Source organism: Aquila chrysaetos, chromosome 1 (assembly GCF_900496995.4).
Source record: "Aquila chrysaetos chrysaetos chromosome 1, bAquChr1.4, whole genome shotgun sequence".
Classification (NCBI taxonomy): Eukaryota; Metazoa; Chordata; class Aves; order Accipitriformes; family Accipitridae; genus Aquila; species Aquila chrysaetos.
Window position 1 is genome coordinate 60892925 of NC_044004.1, and position 24106 is coordinate 60917030.

Consider the following 24106-nt stretch of genomic DNA (forward strand, 5'->3'; position numbering starts at 1 on the left):
CAGCGTCCAGGGGGAGGCCTGTAAAACGCTGCCTTGGCAGAGGAGAGTTTGACAAGGATGGAAAAATTAATTTTTAATTAATTTTCTTCTTATTTAAAGGAAACACGGAGAATGTAGCATAAAAGAACAAGATCTGAAACAAATTGCTAACTGTAGTAATAATAATTTTTCTTTTAGTTATATGCTTTTTTTTAACCTTGGCTGCTGTACCTACACAAATGTCCTTTAGCAAGAATTAAAAGAACAGGCAAAAGTGTGATAAAGGCATTGTTTTATTTTCAAGTGATCTAGGAGGTTTTTCAAAGTTTTCCAGGAGGTGTCAGCAGTACTTTAAAACTTTCATTTTCTGTGATGGAGATTTCTGCAGAAGTTATTCTTCTAAAATAAATAAAAGGAAGAATCTCATCTTAAGCAAATAGCAAATGTCATCATCCAATCCCAACCTGAGGAGATTAGTCCTCACTGCTGGCTCAGGCTGGGTTTGCAAGCCTTTGGGCACTGCATATTTTGGCAGGGCTTCTTGCCACCCGACTTTTGGCTAGCGGGCTGTGTTGGCATTGTTTCCTTTTTTGTGTTGGTAAGCGTCAGCCTGCGGCTGGCTCTGGAGATCTTCTTGTAAGTCGTGGGACTTGGTGAATTCCACATTCTGCAGAACCCCAGCTTTCATGACCATAAAGCAAATTTTTGCCCAGGTCCTCTGAGAAAAGCCTTGAAAATATGACCCAGTGCAAATAAATCAAAAGGCAATTAAAATAATTTTAAATACTTTTTTTTAATTAAAAACCTCATAGTGATGTGTTTTCAGGATTGGAAGTACTGCTTTATGGCCAAGGGGAGAAACAGCTCTATTTATACTTCTCTTTCATCATCCATAGTTGGCTTTCATAGGAGCTGTCGGGATAATCTGGTCCAGGCCCTTGGCTGGTGTAAGCTGGCAGAGCTCAGCAGGCTTCACAGAGGCTGAGCCAAGTTATACTGCTTTAGAAGCCAGGAAAATAATCATAACGACATAGAGAGCACTTTCCACCTGAAGATCAGAAAGCAGACAGGGAAGCCCATGGAATCATCATGGCATGTGTCTGCAAAGGAGAGTATTACTGGAGGTGGCAGTTAGTTCAGTATCATGAATCTTTTTGTGATAATAATAATAATAATAAAAAGGTGGGATGATGTGCAGCCCTAATATGGGACAACTGGGAACATAAAATGCTGTCCTTTAAATCCCGCTGTTGATCAATGCAGCAATGTTAGTGAAAGATAAAGGTGGCAATATAGGCGATGTTGCCAGTCTCGGTGTTTTCAGTCTGTTTTTACATGGCTAATTAGTAAAGAAAAAGGATAATCAGTGGAATAAAAGCTTGAAAACATTTCATTTCAGAACTCACTATGAGGAGGCCTTAAAAGCAAGCATAGGCGTTGCAAGGAGATGGGGCTTTTCTCTTTCAAAATCCAGCAGAGTCAAAGCTTTTCTCTTTCAAAATCAGGCAGATTGACAGGCACAAAGAATTACAGTCAATTTACTTTTAAAAATGAGTACCATTGGGTTTATAGTGGGCAGACTCACTCACTAAGGTCTGCTTTGGGGCTATCTGATCCAACTCTTCTTTGTGATCATGGATATCACCTTGAGTATCATCATACTGTTGCATGATTTTTGACATTGCAATAAGAAAATGCTGAGATGCTCCATAAGTGCTAGGGAGAGCTTGGGCTGCTGCACAGTGAGTACTGAGCTAAGAAAGCCGTGCTGCTGTAATGTATGTTTTCTTAACCTCTTGTACTTGGTTCTGGCAGGGTATTTTATTATATGATCTTTTAAAATAGGTCAGTTGGCTAAATATAATCAAGAAGTCTGCTCGTGAGTTAGATTGGCTTTAAAAAAAGCACTGCAGTGTTCAAACCATTAATGGCTGGCAGGGTTAGAGATGAAAAAGAAGATAAACCTGTTGCGTAGGATTGTGTGGAATGGAAGGACCTCTGCAGAGTCTCTGCCTGAGTCTTACCCCATGCTAGCAAGTCACTCACCTATGGTTAGAAGTCTGATCGTACTCTTTTTTCCCCCATTTTAATTTTAACCACTGTAGCACAGAAGTTAATGGGATTGTATCTACTTAGATAGGAAGCTCCTCTGGGGAGGGACTTGATCTTCTTGCTTGCCTGCATGACATCAGGCACCACTGTTGTACTACTACACTAAGAAACCTAGTGCTGGAGAGCAAGCTGGGTGCTTAAAAATGGTCACTGGTGTATGGATCTGGAGTGGAACTGGAGAAATAGGCACCAGGTTTGGAAAAACAAGTTGCATCAGCCCAGAACTAGCAGAGCCTGGTCAAGTCCAGCTCACTTTTACATGGGTTTTGTCATGTCTAATAAGTGGTGAGCACTTCTGACAGCTTTCCTCTCAACACCTGTTTGCAGGAAACTTGTAGGAAGTGCATAACAGAAAGGACAAACTGGCTGAAATTGGGCAGTGGGCTCAATACATCATCACTGCACACACATAAGCTTTGTTTCCCTGAAAACTCAAATTCATTAGATGTCAACCTCTCAGCCAAGAAGGTATCTAAAAGGAGGAAGACAGTGAGGAAGGATAAAACCCAATGTTAAGATGTACGTTGACAGATTCATAAGGGCAAACAGAGTAACTATGTGAGAGTAGGGGTGCAAGGCAGGGTTTGGAGGGGTTGCAGGAGGGACCTCGTCTGGGCTCCTTATAGGTGCTGATGCCCATCCCTCATCCCTAGCCAGGCTTTAATCCTGCTTGGCAACTGCACTCTGCCCCTTGGCTGAGGGATTAGAGAAGAAGGGATTTTTTCCTTCTTTTCCTCCTTTCTCTCCTTTCCCTTTCCCTTTTCCTTTTCTTGCTGGATATCCTTTCTGGAGCATCTCCTCCCTGCCTGCCTCAGCCCTGCTTGGCTCCAATGCGCCTGCGTGCTGCGATGCCCTGAGCCATGCTTAATGTGTCCCCAGGAAACCTGGCCCCCCGCCCACTGGGACCAAACTTCAAGGCATATCCCTATTAGCTTATTTTGATGTTTTTATCTTTCCATGATTGGGAACCATTCTCTGCAGCCAAAACAGACACTTTCCCGATGGCGTCGGGTGAATTTTTAGCTCTCCTCTGAGGAGAGGACTTCAATAAAAGATGAGGCCTCTCGCCACGCTGACTGGCTCGAGCGCTGTAACGTCTCCGGCGGCTCCTGCCTTTCGCTGTAAGTTTACACTTGTATGAACATTGGCTCGGCTGCCCCGTGTTGCTGTAAGTGAAGGTTTGCACGCAAACATGGCCTCCACAAAAGCCACCTCAGGCGAAAGCACTTCCCGCACCAGCAAAATGCAGCATTACACGGGGTCTCTGGTGGGTAACTCTGCCAGTGGTTTGGCAGTGGCTCATGTTTTAGTCATGAGGGATGGGGGTCCCTTCCCTCCCACCTTGTCCCTGGCTGGGGAGCATGGCAGGTTTGCTCAAAGGCACTGGGAGCAGATTGCCCGTGATTTCTGGTGAGGGGCACATCGCCACAACAAAGTTCTGCTCAGCTGTGGGAGCATTTGTTGACGGTTTGATACATGCAAACCTTGCTCTCTGCAGAAAAACTGTGGAGGCCCTGTCCCCCTCCTTTAACCTCCTGAGCTCCCACCCTCACTTGCTCCAGCTATGAAGAAATAAAATGCAAATAAAACCAGTGTTCTTCTGCAGCCTGGGAGGTGCAGAAGGTCTGTGGGTAACTCAAACTGTTCTCCTTCTGAAGCTGGAATGACTGAACATCCATAGGAAATACCGAAATGATGGGGGGAATAATAAATCAGGTTAGGTTTTGCACCTTCTGAAACCTTCTGGGTTTCTTTTATTCATGAGGCTAATGCTTCCGTCTCGCTGCCCTTAATTACGGGTTGGGAAACTCCTCGTTGCTTCAGGGCCACCCCTGATCTGCAGTAGCACACAGATTAAGTGCTGGAAATATCCCTGGGGTGCTGCAGCTCCCGCCAGCACATGGATTTTTGCCCAGAGTGTGTAATATCCAGGTGAATTGATGGGGATCCTGCATGTCATGAAAACATACCTTCTGGCTTCACCCAAGTGTGTTTTATGGGAAGCCTTTGTGGAAGTGAGGAGGACAGATGAGAAGACTCCACAGCAGGCTCGGGGCAGAGATGTGTGTGAAAAGAGCATAGCGGAGAGAAAAACCACTGTCGTGGCAAAGTCCCGTGAAGTTGGCGGAACTACACTCTAAGGTATTTCCGTACTGATGCACCCAAAATGGGGAGTAATTATATCTATGTGCCTCTTAGTAGTTCTTACGCTTTCTACACCTGCTTTCTGGGAATTTCAAAAACGGGCTGAGATTGTCCCACAAGCCCACGTGGGGGGAGCTTGGCTGGATCATCATTTCCAAGGTCTGTCTTGCTTGTTTCTCTGTGCCATGCAGCCATCTGCAGGTGAAGGCCTGGGGAAGGCAAATCTGGCGGACACATTTGAAGCTGATGCTGACGCAGGTCACCAAAGGAGAAAAGCTGGAAATTTTCAGGAACTGAGACCTGGGGAGTTTTAGGACACTGCAGGGCAAGGGAGCCACAGGAGGGAAGAGGGACAGTCACAGCTAAGAGGCTGCAACTATTTAGCTAAAGGGGAGGTGATTAGTTTTGCAGTATATTTGCAGGAGGATTGACTTTTACAGCATCTTCTCAGCCAAATATTTAATTTTTCTTTAGCAGCTTATCCTTCCACGGCTGTCTGCATGGCAGCAAAGCACATGGGAAAATGCTGCTGCTGAAAATGGGAGTTGATAGAGGGGAAACTTTTCAGAAGCAGGTGACTCCTTGGAGTCCCAGGACCCACTGAGTTTCAGGCAAGTTTATTCAGTCACTCAGGAGCCGTTGAAAAATTATTGAAAGTCTCTCCCCCCTCGTTATCGCAGACTCCCCAGCAGGTAGCTCAGGCTTCTGTAATCCTTAAATCAAATATGACAGCTTCTCTTCTGTATTGGTTTTCATTTTCACACTGACTTCAGGGTGGATATTTCTCTTCCTCCTTGTTACCAGGGGACTGACAATAACCATTTTAAAAGAAACAGCAAATATTATCTGTTTTTGTATTTAGGCGTGCCAGTTAATGTTGATCACTGCAGCTTTGGGTAATTCTGTCGATTAAAAAGGTAGATTTCAAGGGGAAAGCCAGAGCCGTGCTAAATGCAGTAGTATTATTTATGTCTGTGTTTGCTTTCTGTTTTCCAAATCTCCTCCATAAAGTCAACACTTGGCATTAAAAGCCATCTTAAGATATCAGACTGAAGTGCGGAAGGAAAAAACCAATAACTTCCAGCAGCACATTTTCATTAACCTGGAACTAAAAAAGTCCACTGCAAAATAGTGGAATGTTTCCTTGAAGCCTTTTTTTCACCTTTCCATATGCATTTTGTCAAGCAGTTTAATCAGGCAAAAGCTTCCTTTATCATTTGACTTTTTTTGATTCCTACTGTGGTTCCTGACATTTTGGGAAATCGCTCATTTAAAGTGTTTCAAAGAAAGCGCTGTCAGTTATTTATCAAGTTTTATGTCATGATTTGGGAAAACTGACCTTGATTTACTTGTGCCATTAGAGACTTCATCAAAGGAATGAATGAACATTTTTCTATAGCACAATTAAGTAAAACAAGCAAAGCCTCTTGGTCACTTTTTCCAGTTAGCGTACTTGAAAAAGTAGGCAAAAATATTAATTGGATTGTTGATTATATTGATAGATCCAGAGCGATTTTAAATGCCTTGCCCTGCTTAATTAATACTTGCTCATTAACACCAGTATTTAAAAAAAGCTCCACTGCACGACTTCTTTCCCATATAGCACTGTCCAAACCGCATAACCAGCAACAGGAATGGAGAGATGCTCGGAGCCTGGTGCAGTGAGAAAAGGTGTGTGGGGGGAACGAAATGAAAAGGCAATTATTTTGTTTTCAAACCTGTATTTAAATAAACTATCCCAATGGGAAGCTCTGCAGGATGCGGTGGGAATCACCACTTGGGGTCTGGGAGGGCGAGCGCTGCTGCCAAATATTTCTTTGCCCTATTAATCCCTTTGGGAATTCTCATGTCCTTAAAATGAGGTGCCTGCTTGAGTACCTTCCCCAGTCAGAGCCACTGCCAAGGAATAACAATGATGTTGATAACAAATGCAGCAGGAAATAAGCTGAAGATCAGGAGTGTTCGGCACCCCGTGGCTACCCGCATTACTGGGCATTTGCACGTAATTTTTAAGACTTCCTCCTGCTCCCCACATCCCCCCTCCACATGAAAGCTTTGGGCAGAATCCTCCTTTCCTTTCCCCTAAATAATCATTCCAGTGTATGGGGTGATTTTTAAAGGTAGGAAAAAAAAAAATATAAATACATCTAGCATCCGCTTCTCCATCACGCTCACTGATTAGGAATTGGAGAGGCTCAAGAGGTGCCCACAAAGGGCTGATTACAAAGTCAGGGAAAATGAGAGATTCTCCAAATGGGGCTTCTCGTCTGCTGCTGTTTGTGCTGGTGTGCTTTTCCTGCAACTCTGGACCATGCCCGTAACAGCTTTGTGCATTTTTTTTCTGAAGGACTCACTGAACTGGCTGCTTACTCTGGGAAAGCTCCTTTGAGAGGTTAGAGGTATTTTTTGAGTCGTTCCCTACATGCTTAACACGAGCAAATATTTTAGAGCTCCACTTTGATAGTTGTAAGTAAATATAACTTTGGTGTCACTGCACAGAAAGAATCTGGATATTTCACTAGTAGAATAAAAGGAGTGGGTTTCTTCTAGACATTTATAACCACTATTGTCTGTAAGCAACACCTCTTTGCATTTTATATTTTAAAAAGAGTTTATAAAAAGCATTTGCATCTTATATTGTGTGCAGAGTGAGGTAGAATGTATGCTGACTGTATTTTGTGGGCATGTTAAATGCAGCTTTTGATGAGAGTCTCAGCTGTAGATGTTAAGCAAAGCGGAACACTAACAGCAAAAACTTCAAACTTGCATACTTTCAACTTTCCTCTAAGTTCTCACTTGTGAATGAAAAATCAGCAGTAAGGGCAGATGACTGGACTGTGTTTTGCGATAGCAAAAGATAACGTGGAATGTTCTCATTCGGGCAAAAAGAGGTTAAAAAGTACCAGATTGTGGCATAATTAGCAAATTACGACATCTAATTTGTCGGTTTAACTTGCTAATTACGTGTGATACATGGGTGGTGAAGGGTGAATACCAAGCACTAGATGCCTTCCTTTTGTCTTTGGAAATTTGTTTTGATTGGGGGGAGGAAGAGGAAAAAATCTGGCTTCACCACATGCGACTGCACCTTATTCTCTTGTGCCAGGCGGAATAAAAAGCAGCTATACAGAGTAGTGAGTGATGTGCTCGTTTTAATAGAAATAGAGGGTGTGATAGGCATTTTGCAGGGTTTAGCTGCCTCTAATCTGTGTACATACACTTTTGGAAAACAATATTCTTAAAGTGAAGACTAGCACCCTGAACTTTTTATTGCCAGAGTGTGTTTCCAAGGGCCTTCAGGAGTGCTGGTGTTGATATTTAAGATGAGTTCATGTGTAAGTGCTAGCCCTGTCTGCACAGACAGTCACTTTGCTTTTTTTTCCTCCCCTTTGTAAGTAACCGTCAGTATTTGCTAGTCAATATTAAGCAGGACTATTTACGTTGTCAAAAATGGATGCTTTTAAATTAACGCTGAAGTAGGGAATATACTGTTCTCCCTTGCACTTGATAGGCAGGGTTAATATTCTACAGCTGAAGATCTGGGGACTGGAGCAAAATGCAAATGGCCACAGAGGAGACGGCTTGAGAAAAAGGCTGCGCGTGAACTTGACAGAAAGAGAAGCGAGAAGGAACGAAATGACCTACATTTTGCTAGAGCAAACCTGGTCATTAATGAAAGAGAACAGCATACAGTGATTTGTACCTTTATGTGTGTACATTTGTGATGTCCATGCTCACAGCAAAAGCACAATCTGTCTTGAAATCATTCTGAGGTTTTAAATAGCTTTCTAGAAAAGCTGCTTCACCCATACAGCAGGTGCATTTGAGCTGAATCTTCTAGGATTGCAGCAGTGGACTTGAAAAACTCAGCCAATACTGGCAAAAAAATGAAGCGCTGTTTTTTCTGCTCATGCACAGGTGAACATTTTAGTTTTTAAAGGAAATGTTTCTCTGCAGCTCCTAGCTGTGTTTTACTTAAAAACAAACCAACCCCAAACAAAAAACCAACCCAACCCAAACCTGGCAACTATTTTAATTTGAATTTCAATTTTAAGAACTTGCAGCCATTCAGGGGGGTGGGGGGTTGTACCACACACTGATTAATCATTAGCAATAACATAATGCACTCAAACAAAACCCTCTTCAAATCAATAGCAATCCTGATGCAAGACAGATTTAAAGAGCCGCACATTTCACCTGAGAACTGTATTTTATCTTGGAGATAAGGGAAACTGTTACACTAAGCTTAGTTGCATTAATAATAATAATTACATACTGATTTAAATACATTCTACCCCACATAAGGCACATTGCAGCAGCAAAACCTTCATTAATAAGAGATGCAGAAATGTGTTGCATGGAGGAATGAAGACTGAACAAGGATTACAAAGTCACTATTTCTTTGGTAGATTGGCCTGATTCTGCTGTTATTTTTCCTTCCATAAATTCAAACTCTTAAAGGAAACCAGTTGTGATGGTATTTATTGCTCCTGCAAACAGGAGTTACAGGCCATATTGTTGTACCTTGGAAATTAAACCAGCTCATAGTTTAGAGCACATGTGGGAGGACCGACACAGTCATTAAGGGACATTTCAGTCATTCACAACAATCTTTATTTCAGAGAACTGTATCCATTCTCAAAAGCCTAAGAAATAAATATGTATAGTTTTAGAGAATAGGTGGCAAATGTGCATTCTGAAACAGAGGAAAGGCTCAATTTAAAATGTCATAACCAGACAGGCAAATGCAGGGTTTCCAGTATGCTCTTGTAATTGCAGATGCACTCTTGCGATAGCAGATCTACTTTCTCAGTTTTGCTTGTTTTCTCTTTGGTCTGGTGTTTGGATTTAGAAATACCTCAGGTCAGTTATATCCCAACTGTCAGAAGACCCCTGGGGCTGACTACACCTTGAAGGGGGTGTCCTTTCACAACAGGGGATATTGAACAAATATTTAAGAAAAAGGGTGAACAGAGAGCCTGAGGAAGCTATGCTGCAGGTAAATAATCTGCTGCGATCTAAGGGAGCAAGTGAGGCATCCTGTGTGATTCCTGCCTTTCCCGTTTCATTTATAGGCTGCAGATTTCAGTGATGTGAATTGCCTTGGCTAAACTCTTTCATTTGTTCACTTATATGCAATATTCTCACAGTAGGGACAGCGGGTAGTAAATGTTAATGTTAATAATAATAATAATAATAATAATACAACTGCAGAGAGAGGTCCCAGCCCTCCAGCCCGCTGGCTGCAAGGGTGGAGCTGCTGCCCTTGGACACATCACTGTCCAGGCTATTTGTTGGTCAGACATTGAGAAGCAGGGGTTTGCCAGGATTATTTTTCTTCTCTCTCCACACACACACGCCCGAAGCCTCTCAGCCTGCTCTGCCAACTGCACAACCACATATATAGCATTTCAGTAAGGATTTCATACAGAGCTTGAACCTGTTGGAAATGCTGCTCAGGGCTTCTGTTTTCCCTAGGATTTCTCTGAAACCTGTCACATAGGTCTAGGAACAGAATCAGAGAGACTTTCCAGTGTTTGAGTTGCATGTGTAGATACCCTCAGTGCTCCATTTTCCCTGGCTAATATTGATTTCCCTGAGCAAGCTGTGTTTGCACAAGGAGGGTACACCTTTCAAGGACACCCCTCGTGTTCTTCACAGAGAAAGGAGAACCATCTCCCAGACATGGTTGCTTAAGAGAGGGGAAAAGCTGCACTTCCAACATATGTCATAATTTATTAGGTTTTTTCCCTAATTTTACCTTGCATGGCTCAGCATGTGTGGAACATGTTTGATTTGATCCTAATTATTTTTTTTTAATATTTTAAATCTCAGATGTTGAGACAATTTACATTAATTAAACTTCAGTTGGCTTTAAAATTGTCATGTATCAATTTCAGCAGCGTTTATAGAGAACAAGATAGATGATTTAAATTACACGCCATATGGGGCAATGCTAGGGACATTTGCTATTGTGTTAATTGCTTAAAGCTACGTTTTCTATCCCCCTTCTGAGTGAAAGACATTTGCTTTCATGCTTGCTGAATTAGGTGAAGGGTTTCCTGCTCAAATGGAGTATGTACAGATTTCTCCCCCTCCTGCTGTCTTTTGCTCTGCTGCAAGGATCAGCTTTTCAGGGGGGCTCTGCTGGCATTAACACCAGCATCACTGCTGCCTTTGGTGGGAGGCAGAGGCAAAGGGGTCTGAGGGGTCCCCGGCTGACACACCAGGATCGCACCAAACCCTCTTGGGGATTAAACCTGGGGGAAGGCAAGAGCCTGCTATCTATGAAAATAAGCAGCCTTCTTCATTGCCAAGGTGGAGAGAGGCATGTTTTGTTGGGTCCCAAAATGAATCTGAATTTTCCAACCCCAGCCATGAGAGCTTTCACTGTCATCACGGTTGCGTCCCGAGTTTGTTGGCACAACAGGGACCAGCCCCACGAATGATCCCCAACCTGCTTCTGCTGCAGGTGAATTAACCTTTGCAAGCTGCAGATATTAATTTGCAGGTCTGTGTTGACTGTTGGCAAAGTGGTGCTCGACGTGCCACTGGGGAAGGGCCTTGAGTGGAAACCAGCAGGCTCCTATGGATGTGCGCTGGTTTTGGTTGAGGTAATTTTCTTCACAGTAGCTGGTATGGGGCTATGTTTTGGATTTGTGCTGAAAACGGTGTTGATAACACAGAGGTGTTTTCATTATTGCTGAGCAGTGCTCACACAGAGCCAAGGCTTTTTCTGCCTCTCACCCCACCCCACCAGCGAGGAGGCTGGGGGGGCACAAGAAGTTGGGAGGGGACACAGCTGGGACAGCTGAGCCCAACTGACCCAAGGGATATTCCAGACCATATGATGTCATGCTCAGCAGATAAAGCTGGGGGAAGAAGAAGGAAGGGGGGACATTCAGAGTTACGGTGTTTGTCTACCCCAGTAACTGTTACACATGATGGAGCCCTGCTTTCCTGGAGATGGCTGAACACCTGCCTGCCCATGGGAAGTGGTGAATGAATTCCTTGTTTTGCTTTGCTTGTGTGTGCGGCTTTTGCTTTACCTATTCAACTGTCTTTATCTCAACCCACGAGTTTTCTCACTTTTACCCTTCCGATTCGGTCCGCCATCCCACCACGGGGGAGTGAGTGAGCAGCTGCATGGTGCTTAGTTGCTGGCTGGGGCTAAACCACGACAGGATGAATTTGTACAAATAGGGGATATGGGTACCACAGCTGGCCTGGGAGGAAAGGGCTTTCCAGGGCGAGCTGCAAGGCAGAGTAAATATCACATTTTTCCTAAATTTTGCGAGTGATGTTTTTGAGTGAGCCTGCTGAATCAGAGTGTTTTGATTTGGGGGAAATCAGATTTAAATGCCTTAATGGCTCAAAGAACATAGACTAAGTGAGTAGCATCCTCTTCAGAAATTTGGGATTAGAGATACTCTCCCTGGTGAAATGTCTCACTTTTCCCTGTCTCTTTAAAAACATCCGCATACTTCTTGAAATAAGAGACAGAGAGAGGGGTCAGGTGGTTAGAGGGTAAATATTCAATATGCTCAGCAAAGCTTTCCCCCTTGGAGACTTCTCCAGGTGAGCACTCAATACCTGAACAGGCTGAAACCAGAGGTCTTAGTCCCATTCTGAATCCCTGCCAGACAGAAACCTTTGCAAAAACCCCTCCAAACTTCACCACAAATCGATTTGCCTTGCAAGACCAGAAAGCACTTGAAGGTTTCCCCACAGCTGACTTCAAAGAAGTGGGGAAATAAAACCCAGAAAGATGTTAGGGAGGTGTTATGTACAGCCGCATCTACCAGTTTGCAGTACATTTCTGCTTCTGTCTGGCGCTTCCTGCTTGGCAATACTGTAATGGGATTCTCCCATATTAATATTTTAAATGAATAAATAAATATCTGATGAGATACCGTGGATCTCTGCAAACTTTTCATAAATTCTGTGGAAGGTAAAAAGAGAATTAGAGATGAGATTAAAACAGCCTGGGTGATGTACTTCTCTGGCAAGTGGTAAAGTCTCTAGGTATTTATTCTGTGCCATCTATGTTACAAGTTACATCTATATTAAAAAGCATGTGTATGTCTATATATCGCTCTCTCCATAAAGGCCATGCAGGCTGTCTGTTGTCAAGGAGGGTCCTGATTTCTGCTAGAACTGTTGTAATAATAATAGCGATAGGCTGTGGTAGCTTACTGTTTTTAAAGCATCCATGTTCCATATGAGTATGTTTTCACTTCATTTTGGTCTGAATCTGCTTTAGGAAATGAGCCAGCTGTATGCGCATTGGAAGTCTTTTTCCTTACATTTGGGGGAAATGTAATGCATCTTTTCTCTCTGGCTCTGCATTGCAGAGTCCAGTTCTGTCATGAAAGGATGCTGAGCCCTTATTCACAGTTAGTGAGAAGCACTGGGTGAGAAAAGACGGTGGAAAGAAACTGCCCAATCTCTATTAATATAAGTGGAATCGCCAAGAGCCTGCTGTACTCCAGGACAAATATTAATATTATTCCCAGCATTATAACTACATTATTCTGCTGTCAACATAGATCACGCCTGCTACACCAAGTTTATTCATAGAATAAAGTCCCTGGTTTCTGCAGGACCACGCAGGAGCCTGAGGAGTATCCTGCATTGGCACAACTCCTCCTAAATCAGGAATAAAGCTTGCATGGACCTTGCCAGGGTCACACACTCAGATGGCCCCTTCCCCTCCCATCCGGGCATGCTGGAGTCGGAGGGTTTGGGGTTAAATTCTGCTCTGTCCCAGCTGTGAACATCTCTGGAGGTCCACGGCCCTATTTGCAGTTCACCTCAGTGTGAAGGATTAGGCCTTTTGGGGACAACCACTGCATCTTAAGAGTTTCTCCAAATGAAGGCATGTGTGAACCAAAAAACCTTGTTTCATCTGGGAATGAAATGCATGTTTTTTCTGTTTTCTCTGTAGGAGAAAATATATCCATCTTTCCCTGTTGTAGAGCACCCCGTGAGTTTGTAGAGGACTGGGGAGAAGGATGGGTAACTCCCCTAAACTTCTGGATTTATTTCTAGGTATTTCTGTCATGTTAGCTGTGAACACAACATGACTGAGATTTCTTTAAGTAAATTCCGTATTTATGTGCGTTATTTGTTACCTGTGTCTAGCATGGAGCTTTGTTCGATATTTCTAAATGGCAAACATTTTTCTTGATGGGAAATGTACAATTGACGAACTGCTGTTGTGAGAAGCAGCATTATTTTCACCAGGAAAACTCTTAATAGGAATAAACTATGACATTTACTCATTTTTCAAAGTGTTTCTCTCTGAAAATTCCTGCTACATATCCTAAGTCATTCCTCAGTGCGAACTGTGAAGCTTCCTACCAGGCAGCTGCCTTTTGTTGGCAGGTAGAAAAGTCTTGCCATATTTTGGCCAAGTTCTGCCTTTGACCTTCAGCTGCATGCAAACAGAAAGCTCCCAGCTGAGCTCTGGAGCTCTGAGGTCCCCAGAGCCGGCAGCTCCCCCACAGCTGGAGTGAGGAGCCACGGGAGGAGGTAATTGCTGTGTAGTTACCAAAACATTTTTCTGCTATCTGCTTCCGTGTTTGTGCACTACATTTCTGGCTACCTGTATTCATCAACTTCACACTTGGAATAGGCTATTGGCTGCACACTAATAACCCCCTGTTCTTTAATGTTCTCTTTCTAGTTAATTAATCTATTTATGATAATAGTATGTCTCATTTTGTGCTTTCACTCTAGAGGGTGTGTTTGTATTATCCTGCTGTACAGCATTGACTGGTCCTATTATCATTTATCATTAAAGGCAGCAGCAACACTCTGGCCTGGCCTGCCAATAATTTTTCAATTAATTGCTTAGTGGTTGCTTTTTCTTTGCTCTTGGTCTTTGCCAGTGAACATGAGGTCTTTAAGCTCTCCATCTGACTTTTTCTGTTTTTTAAACTTTGCAGCTGTGCTTTTTTATGCTGAGGGATCTGAAGCCTGTGGTATTGGACTTCAGGGAAAGCATCCAGGAGAGCAGGCAGGCAGGCAGGCAGGGCTGGCCACGTGAAGGCTGTGAGCCAGCGGTGCTCTGGGGTACGTTCCCAGGTTTACCCCTCATGGGAACTGGAGCCTGCGAGTAGCGATGCAGCGTGGCAGGGCTGTGTTGGAAACACCAAGTCTGTGTCTGGCAGGTGGCACGCTCGGGCCTGGGGGCTGGGATAAATCGTAAAGGCTCAGGGGACGGCTGTAGCCTTGGATGTTATGGAGTGTCTGAGAACGCGGCTGCCGAATGCAAGTCCCTGGACTTAGTTTATAGGCAATCCCTCCGTGAAACAGGACGGCAGCAACAAGCTGCAGCAATAGGTTTGTGTGTCTGAAGCTTTGCTTTAGCTCAACTGTGGGTCCCCCTTGCTATGGGGCAGCTGTTTGCATGTTGGGTTCCTATTAACGTTGGAACCACAGAGGTCATTTCGAGTGTCCGTACCTGTCTTGGATTATTGTGGCATGTTAAACGAGGGCACGTGCTTGGTAACAGCAGCATATTGCTCCCAACTTCCACTCTGCCACCATGGCAGACACACTGCAAAGGACAATAGCTATCACCCAACGCATCTGTGCCGTGGCTGGTCAGGCTGCTAAATTAATGCTTGTGTTTGTCTACATTTCAGCCCTCTGGAGCCATGTGCTTTCTTAAAAAAGATGACAGCACATGAATTTAGAAAGCAGAATAGTTGCAAACCACAAAGTAAGTATATTGAGGGGGTGCTTGTGAAATAACCAGAGCTGATGATTAGTAGAAATGTTTGGATTTTCTTTGTTTACAAGCACTTAATTATAGGCTTGACCTGCTTACCTTAAATTTATATTTGTTTCCAGCCACATGGCTACTTGTTTCCTTCCACGTTCTCCCAAGTGTTTTATTTTTAAGCAGATGCTCCTCTGGACCGCGTTCATGCCAAGTTTTGTCTTATGTTCTTTATCAGTAAAACAACATGAAATATTTAATAAGAAGTTATCACTGTGGCCAATATAAAAGATTAAATAGGTCTGTCGGCCTCAGTTCCTGAGGAGGAAACCTGGCATGCAGAAAGAGTCAGAAGAAACAGCATCAAATATACGGATGTAGAGTTGGATCAAAATACGGTAAGCTCTGCTTCGCGCTCAGCAGCTTCTCCCTTTGTCACGCCAAAGGCAGGGAGGAGGAACAGAACCGTATTTTAATCTAAATTTGCTGTGTTTGAAACTAAATTGGCCTTCCCCTGCAGAAGAGGGGGCAGGATAGCAAGCCCGTGTGCACAGGAGCCCTGCAAATGGGTTGTCACCTCGTTAGCATTTCTGTGCTTTTATCCTGGCTCCTGCATACCCTCGGCTTTTATTTCTGCCTGGGAAATCAGCTGGCTTTTACCCCTCACTCCCCTGGGACCCTGCCCAAGTGATTTAAGTATCTTTTTTTTTTTTTTTTTTTTGCTGTTATGCAAGGAGATGCTAAAACTCCCTCCTCCGAAGGGCGCTGTCAAAAGCAGCATGTGTGCGTACGGCAGCTTCCCAGCATGTCTGGCAGAGGCCTCTCCGGGGATTGATGGGCAGGAGATGGCTCAGGCAGCTTTGTGCAGGCAAAGTGATGGTATGTCTAGACAGGAGAAATGCTGAAGCAACATTCCTGGCAACAGTGGTGATGCCAGATAGTGGAGTGTGCCCAACCCTGCCAGGTATCAAAGCCCCTTTCTGCGAGTCGCTCCCTCTGGTGCAGAGATCTGCCTTTCCCAGCGGTTCATTTCAGCCAGAAAGGAGTTTCTGCGCTGGTTGCCCTGCTGGGGAGCTCTTTATTCTCAACATGGCTAATGCCGATGCACTTGGTGTGTGCTGGCAGCAGTGCTCATTTCCAGCATGTGAAATAAGCAGGTTAGGAAGAGGATGGCTGTTAAGAAACTACAAAACAGTTTCAGTACCATGTGGCTATACTAATGTTTTAATTCTTGTAAAATAGTGTACTTGACTGGCAGAGGTGGCCTCTGAGAGGACTGATAATCCCTGCGGTGTGATAAGGCGCATATATTTTTTTCCTCTCATTTTGCTATCCATATGATTCATAGAAATACCATAAAAACCAAATTTCATTTCTCACACATTTCAGTGTATGGCTTTTACTGTCAGGACCCTTTGATCATCCACTTAACTCTTACATACTTGTTAGCATCTTTGATGTTTTCCTTGGTGTAGTAACAAACAAAAGCTGAAGTTTACTGATTGCATCATTATGTTTTAAAAAGCATTAAACAAGTAAACACTATAAAGCTATGATGATTTAAAACTGCTGTCGTGCAAGTTGGTCTTGTACGTGCATTAAACTAGTATAACATGCGTTTATTTTATTTAGGTCAGCTGTGTCATTGTTGAAATGCGTCCATGTCAGATTGCTGAGGGATCTCCCAGTATATAGAGTGCCCTGTATATAAAGTGTTTACAGAGTATGTAGAAAGCCTAACTGTTTTGGGTTTGTGTGGCAGGGTTTTGGTAGTGGGGGAGGGGGCCGCAGGGGTGGCTCCTGTGAGAAGCTGCTAGAAGCTTCCCCGGCTCCAAGTCGGACCTGCCTCTGGCCAAGGCCGACCCAATCAGTGATAGTGGTAGCACCTCTGGGAGAACAGATTTAAGAAGGGGAACCTGTGGTGAATAGGGGGATTGGAATGTGAGAGGAACCCCTCTGCAGACACCGAGGTCAGTGCAGAAGGAGGGGAGGAGGTGCGCCGGAGGAGGGGATGCCCCTGCAGCCCGTGGTGAGACGGCAGGCTGTCCCCCCCAGCCCACGGAGGGGAGCGGGGGAGCAGATGCCCACCTGCAGCCTGGGGAGGAGCCCACGCCGGAGCAGGGGGATGCCCCCGGAGATGGCCGTGACTCCATGGGAAAGCCCACGCTGGAGCAGTCTGTGACTGAAGGACTGCAGCCCATGGAAAGGATCCATGCTGGAGCAGTTCGTGAAGAACTGCAGCCCGTGGGAGGGACCCCACGGTGGAGCAGGGGAGGAGTGAGGAGTCCTCCCCCTGAGGAGGAAGGAGCGGCAGAGACAAGGTGTGGGGAGCTGACCCCAACCCCCATCCCCTGTTCCCCTGCTCCACCGGGGGGAGGAGGTGGAGAGAACCGGGAGTGGGGTTGAGCCGGGAAGGAGGGAGGGGTGGGGGGAAGGTGTTCTAAGGTTCGGTTTTACTTCCTAATATCCTTGATTTGATTTGATTGGTAGTAAATTAAATTGATTTTGTTTCTTCCCCAAGTTGAGCCTGTCTTTTGCCCGTGACCGTAAGTGGTGAGTGATCCCTCCCTGTCCTTGTCTCGACCCACGAGCATTTCTTTATATTTTCTCCTCATCCCACCGGTGGGGGGGGGGGTGGGGAGTGAGCACGCAGTTTCCTGGTGCTTTGTTAATGGCTGGGCTTAAACCACGACACTAACTATTCAATGTTAGACATGCAGGTTTAACTCTCATCTTCTGTAAGCCAAGCCAGTCAGTATTTGGAAAAAAGCAGCCATGCCTTTGGGCACAAAAGGCTGCCTTTTTGTGGTCTGCAGCAGGAGCAGCAGATTCCAAAGCTAAATGTAAGGTGAGTGGTAGCACCCCATTGCTGAGCTCTGCAAGCAATTAAACATCTCTACAGTAACAGGTAGCTGGTACCAACAGTGTGGAGGGGAAATTAGCAAAGGAAACCCATGCAAAAGTAGTTGTCTCCCAAGGAGACAGCTAGTTTATGGTCCAGAAATGCGGTTAACAAGCAGCCTTCTCCATTTGACAGTGGCTAAAAGCAGATGGCTAAAGACAGAGGCAGCATAGAGACACAACACTGCTACATCCCTCCCCTGTACTGTTAGGTAGGGAGGCACACAGCTTTCACCTGTTTTTGAGAGGAAGGATATCCCTTCCCAGCAATTCAAGGCTTGAGTGGTCGGCACCATAATTGTTAGTTAGAAATATGAGCAGGGGAGTAGCCATGCTGCATTCATCCCAGCTACCAAGGACTGGCAAGGAGCAAAATTGTCTGTAAATTAGGAGAATGAAAGTTGCTGAGTATTCTTTCTGTTTTTATCTCCTTCTATTGGTGCGCATGGTGACTTCTTTCTATCACCCCATCTGCCTGTAGAGATGGAGCAGGAGAAAATGAAAATAGTGCACTAGCTAGTCAGAGGCTTAAAAAGCGAAGGATGGGGAGGAAGCATTGCTGCTGACATGGCTTTCTGTAATGAGCAACTGAGGCTACAGTAAAAGAATAGAAGTCATGTCCAAATGCTTGCATGTGGTGGTGCTGGTGAAGCACTCAGTGCAGGGAACATTAAATGGCACAGGAGGGTCATGCTACCACATGACCCCAGGCTAAGACAGCTAGTCAGTCCCTGCCTGGGCTGTTTCACTCTCATGGGAAAGCGAGGTGTATCACACGTCTAGAAGCTGCAGGGATGTTGTTTGCTGCGGGTCTGGTCTGGGCAGTTACATGCCATGGTTGCACGCTGCCTGGTTTTGGAGGCCATCCTGCTTCCTTGGCTACCCAGCCCAAAGGGGCGATTGCTCCCTGCCTAGCTGCATCAGTAATTTTTTCCCTGCAACAGTCCATAGGAAGAGAAGTGAGGAATAGAGACTGGGATTATCTATTTCAAAGAGATTCATTTACATTTTGCATGAAAGTTTTCATATTTTTGTGAAAAACAAACCTCCTTCCCCCTTCCCTTTTGAAATCACAACCATATTCTGCTGCTTCTAGAGGAAGTTTGCATTTTAAAAAATTCAGTGCTTTGAAATTAACTTTGTATTCAAATAACCCCTTCCTCACTCAGGAACTCCTTAATTTTTGAAAACTAAAGAGAACTCAAGGGTGTTGGCAAGTGTATTTCCCAAAAATGGTCCCATGGTGCAGACTTGGAAGTGCATATGAGCTGTTTTGATAATCCCTCTACTGAGCTACTTTATAACTCTGGGTTCCAAAATACTTCCCTGACTCTGGCCCAAGTCACTTCAAAAACAGAATTTAGGCACTTCAGTCATTTGGAGAAAAAATTCCTACCAGTAATGCGTAAGCCCTTTTGAGAGTACAACTCCATGTCTTTGGCAGCAAGTCCATAGAACCCACATGTCAGACAACCAGGCAGGTTTTGCTAACAAGAAAATCCCCTCAACTTTGAGAATTAAACTGCCATGACACCCTACAAGTCATACACTTTTTGCAGCAACCTGTCATCAAAGCTCAACATCTTGTTCAGGTCTCACACACCGGAAAATAGTTGCCTATGTAAACCAGAAGCTGCACAGGCACCCCATTAGGAAGAGCAAAGCGTGACAAATTTCTTCTATGTCACATTTCATACAGCAAAATCAAGAAAGGGTTTTAAAGTGGTGCACAAAACCAGAAGAAAAATAATTGGCGTAGACAAGTTAGATGACCTACCTAATTACACAGTAAACAGGTAATGCCTTTTTTTGTACACATGGTAAAGGAGTTTAAATACAGATCCTGACTTGGATTCTTCAACAGGAGAGTGTGGTTGGTTGGTTTTTGCAGGAGAAGGGGAAACCGCACAGTTGGGCAACTGCAAATGTGTCACCTTGTAATTCTGCACGTGCCCTGCACTAAGGTTCCACCTAGAAATAGCTTAGATGTTCATTTTGCCTAAACGTGGATGCCTACTGTCACAGGGCTGGCACACAGGAAATACAACCTGCAGGAAACAAATGTTTTTCTGGAGAGGTAGCCCACTGCTTGGCTGGGTACAGAACAGGGGAGACATTTCTACCCTCTCTCCACAGTCTGCCTAAGGGGTTAGTTGGAACATCTCACCACATCACAGAGTACAACATTTACATAAAGCGTTATGATAATGTCCTTTACCTGTGCATCCCCATCTTTACTTTTCCTTATGTGGCAGATGATGGATGCATCCCGTTGGGATTCCTTTTCCAGTAGCTCAGGATCTTCTTTTACTTTCACATATTTACCTTAGGGGGAAGGAAAAAAAAAAAAAAAGCAAGCATCAATGATTTGGTATTTCTCCTGTATTTGCAGTATGTTCTTGGCCTGAAGATTTTTTTTTTTTCCCCTTTTCTTTTTTCAGACTTAGTGGTGAATGGATGGCATATATAAATACAATATATAACATACAGTTACTGATGGAGGTATGATTTGGTTATTGAGCATTGATATTTACAGTGGATTCTTTTCCCCACAGTACAGTAATGCTCCCATTACTGAGTCCCTGAGACAGTTCGCTCCACAGAGCAGGCATGGAACATCCTCATTGTGAGTCCTTAAAATATCAAGTTCATCAGTCAAGAATCAAGGTATACAAGAGTGTAAAATTGGACTTACCCAGAATTTTATGAAACTCAGGTGGGGAAGTTGAACCACATTGACCCTGTTCCCAAAGCCATGTGTGAGGCAATCCTGAGGTACCCAAAATGCAGTGCCCACAAAGTAAGTGCAGGAGCCACTCATTTCTTCTTGGTTACAATGATCTCACAACCGTGACTTGCCTACGGAGAACTGAAATCCCTGCAAAACTTGGTGTATTTGTTTACCCCACTTGACCAGTATGTGTTGTGCCCAATATACACTTAAACAGGGTGTTTCAAAGTCTTATCTGTCCATCAGTCACATTATTCACTCCTCTTAATGCTTTTTCTGTGTCATGGATGTTACTGATCAAAACCACTCGTAATACTTCATTTCAGGTAGATTTGTAACATTCACATCACCTCATCTCCTGTGATTTGCTTGTTCCTGGTGCACAGTATCAGATTTTTAATAATCATAGAATAGTTAGGTTTGGAAGGGACCGTTAAAGGTCATCTAGTCCAACTCCCCTGCAATGGGCAGGGACATCTTCAACTAGATCTGGCTGCTCAGAGCCCCATCCAGCCTGACTTTGAATGTTTCCAGGGATGGGGCATCTACCGCCTCTCTGGGCAACCTGTTCCAGTGTTTCACCGCCCTCATCATAAAAGAATTTCTTCCTTACATCTAGTCTGAATCTACCCTCTTTTAGTTCAAAACCATTACCCCTTGTCCTGTCACAACAGGCCCTACTAAAAAGTCTGTCCCCATCTTTCTTATAAGCCCTCTTTAAGTATTATAAGGCTGCAATAATGTCTCCCTGGAGCCTTCTCTTCTCCAGGCTGAACAACTCCAACTCTCTCAGCCTTTCTTCATAGGAGAGCTGTTCCAGCCCTCTGACCATTTCTGTGGCCCTCCTCAGGACCCACTCCAACAGGTCCGTGTCTCTTCTGTGCTGGGGGCCCCAGAGCTGAACGCAGTACTCCAGGTGGGGTCTCACCAGAGCGGAGTAGAGGGGCAGAATCACCTCCCTCGACCTGCTGGCCACGCTTCTTTTGATGCAGCCCAGGACACAGTTGGCCTTCTGGGCTGTGAGTGCACATTGCCAGCTCGTGTCCAGCTTTTCACCCACCAGTACCCCCAAGTCCTTCTCCACAGGGCTGCTCTCAATCCCTTCATCCCCCAGCCTGTATTGATACTGGGGGTTGCCCCCACCCAGGTGCAGGACCTTGCACTTGGCCTTGTTGAACCTCATGAGGTTCACATGGGCCCACTTCTTGAGCTTGTCCAGGTCCCTCTGAATGGCATCCCATCCCTCAGGCGTGTCAACTGCACCACTCAGCTTGGTGTTCTCTGCAAACTTGCTGAGGGTGCGCACGATCCCACTGTCTGTATCATTGATGAAGATAATAAACAGTACTGGTCCCAGTACGGAACCCCGAGGGACACCACTTGTCACCGATATCCATCTGGACATTAAGCCATTGACCACTACCCTCTGGATGTGACCATCCAGCCAGTTCCTTATCCACCAAACAATCTATCCATCAAATCCATATGTCTCCACTTTAGAGAGAAGGATGTTGTGGAGGACTGTGTCAAAGGCCTTCCAGAAGTCCAGATAGATGACATCTGTAGCTCTTCCCTTGTCTGCTGATATAGTCACTCCACCATAGAAGGCCACTAGGTTGCTCAGGCAAGACTTGCCTTTGGCACTGGGCTGTGGCATGGCCGGTGGTGGGAGTGAGAGCCGGAGGGACCCACAGCTGCGCCAGAGCAGCCCCTGTGGCCTGACTCCCTGGGGATGAGCCCACGGCTGCTCCCGCTCCCCTGAGGCCACCCCCTGCCCGGCGCCGAGGGGAAAGGCCTGCGCTGGGCTGGGCGGCTGCCGGGGCGCTGCCTGATCCTGCCTGGCTCCTGCCACCGTCGCGGGGTGGGGAGCACAGCTTCTGCTCGCTGCGGCACCAGGGGGGCTCCTGACACGGTGGTAAATAAATCGCCGCCGTCACTTGACTGTAAGTATCGCAGTTAATATCGAGTAGGTGTTGAATAATCAATTTACAAGTATTTAATAACTGTTAGTTTACAAATACTGTCTGATTATTAAACACTTAATAATTAGTTAATAAATACAGAAAGTATGGTATAAGCATAACAGGCGAAATCGAAGATGCTGTTTGGCTGTTTTCTCGCTGAGAAGCGCCTTCCTCCCCAGGGGTGAAGGAGCCGGTTCAGTCCTGGGTTCGTCTGCGGCGAGTGAGGGCGACCGGGCCGGTGGCACTGCCCCCACAAATTGCCGAGCAGGAACCGCACGTCTGCTGGGACAGATCGTTTCTGCCCTTGAACGGAGACGGGGAGAGACCTGCCCCGGGTTTACTGAATCCGAGGAAGAAGCCGGGCTGTCTGCGCCGAGGATGATGATGCTGCCTGCCCTGCTCCTGGCTGGGGACAGCCCTGCCCATCCTTCAGCTAATTACAGCTTCTGCTCATTAGAGCAGTGTGGGCTTTGACAGGGTCATAAATCAATCACTGTCACAACCTGAATATGAACTGTCAGAATTGTACATTGTCTAAATATGGACTAATGAGTTAATGACTATTCCGGCTGTTGTACACACCTCGAATAAAGAGCTGGACACGCAAAGGCAGTGTGAAAAGCGCCTTTTCCCCCAGAGACTGTCTCAGGCGTTGAGTTCGGCCTGGTGCACGCTGGCCTCCCAAGCTTCGGGGACCAACGCGACCGGACCCCCAACCTCCGGCAGGGGTCCAGGCACCCTGCCCAGCCCCCAGAGCCCTCCCACCCCCCTGCACCAGCGGCCAACCTGGCCCCTGGCTGTGACCCCAGAAACAGCCAAGGCAGTCTCCATTCCTGAGCCTGAACATGCAGGACTCGGTTTCTTCTCCAATGCCCCCAGCCCAGCCCTGGAAGCCCGTTTTCCAGCCCCCAAAATGCAGGACTTTTTGTTTTCAAGCCCCCAAAACGGTCCCAAGAGCCTGTTTTCAAGCCTGGAAAACGCAGGACTTACATCTTCATTTTCAAGTACAGAAAATATGGAAAACACAGGTCTTGGTCTCTGTTTCTGAGCCCCAAAAGCAGCTGCGTGGGCTGGGTCTTGACCCGCAAGGACATGCCCTTTGAGGCCTGAAGCCCATGACTCACCTTCCCTTCCTGAAGTCAAATGAGCTGGGGTTTTGTACCCCCAAAACAGGCCCCCCCCGAGTGTATGTCCCAGTCTGGAAAACACAGGACTCGGTCTCTGTTGTCAAGTACTTGAAACTGCAGAACTTAAGCCCATTTCTGACCCTAAAACCAGCCAAACGAGCCTGGTTTTGAGCCCACCAGAACAGCCCCGAGCCCCTTTCAAGGCCTGAAAAACACACGACTCGACCCCTGCTTCTGAGCCTCGAAACCAGCCCACGGAGCTTGGTTTTGAGCCCCAAAACCACACGCCCCAGGCCGCGTTTGAGACCCAACCCCGCCAAGCGACCCTGGGTTTGAACCCCAAACCAGGACTCGGTCTCTGCTCCGGAGCCCCAAAACCAAAACCCCCAAACCCCACCTGGGGTGTCGGGGACAGGCC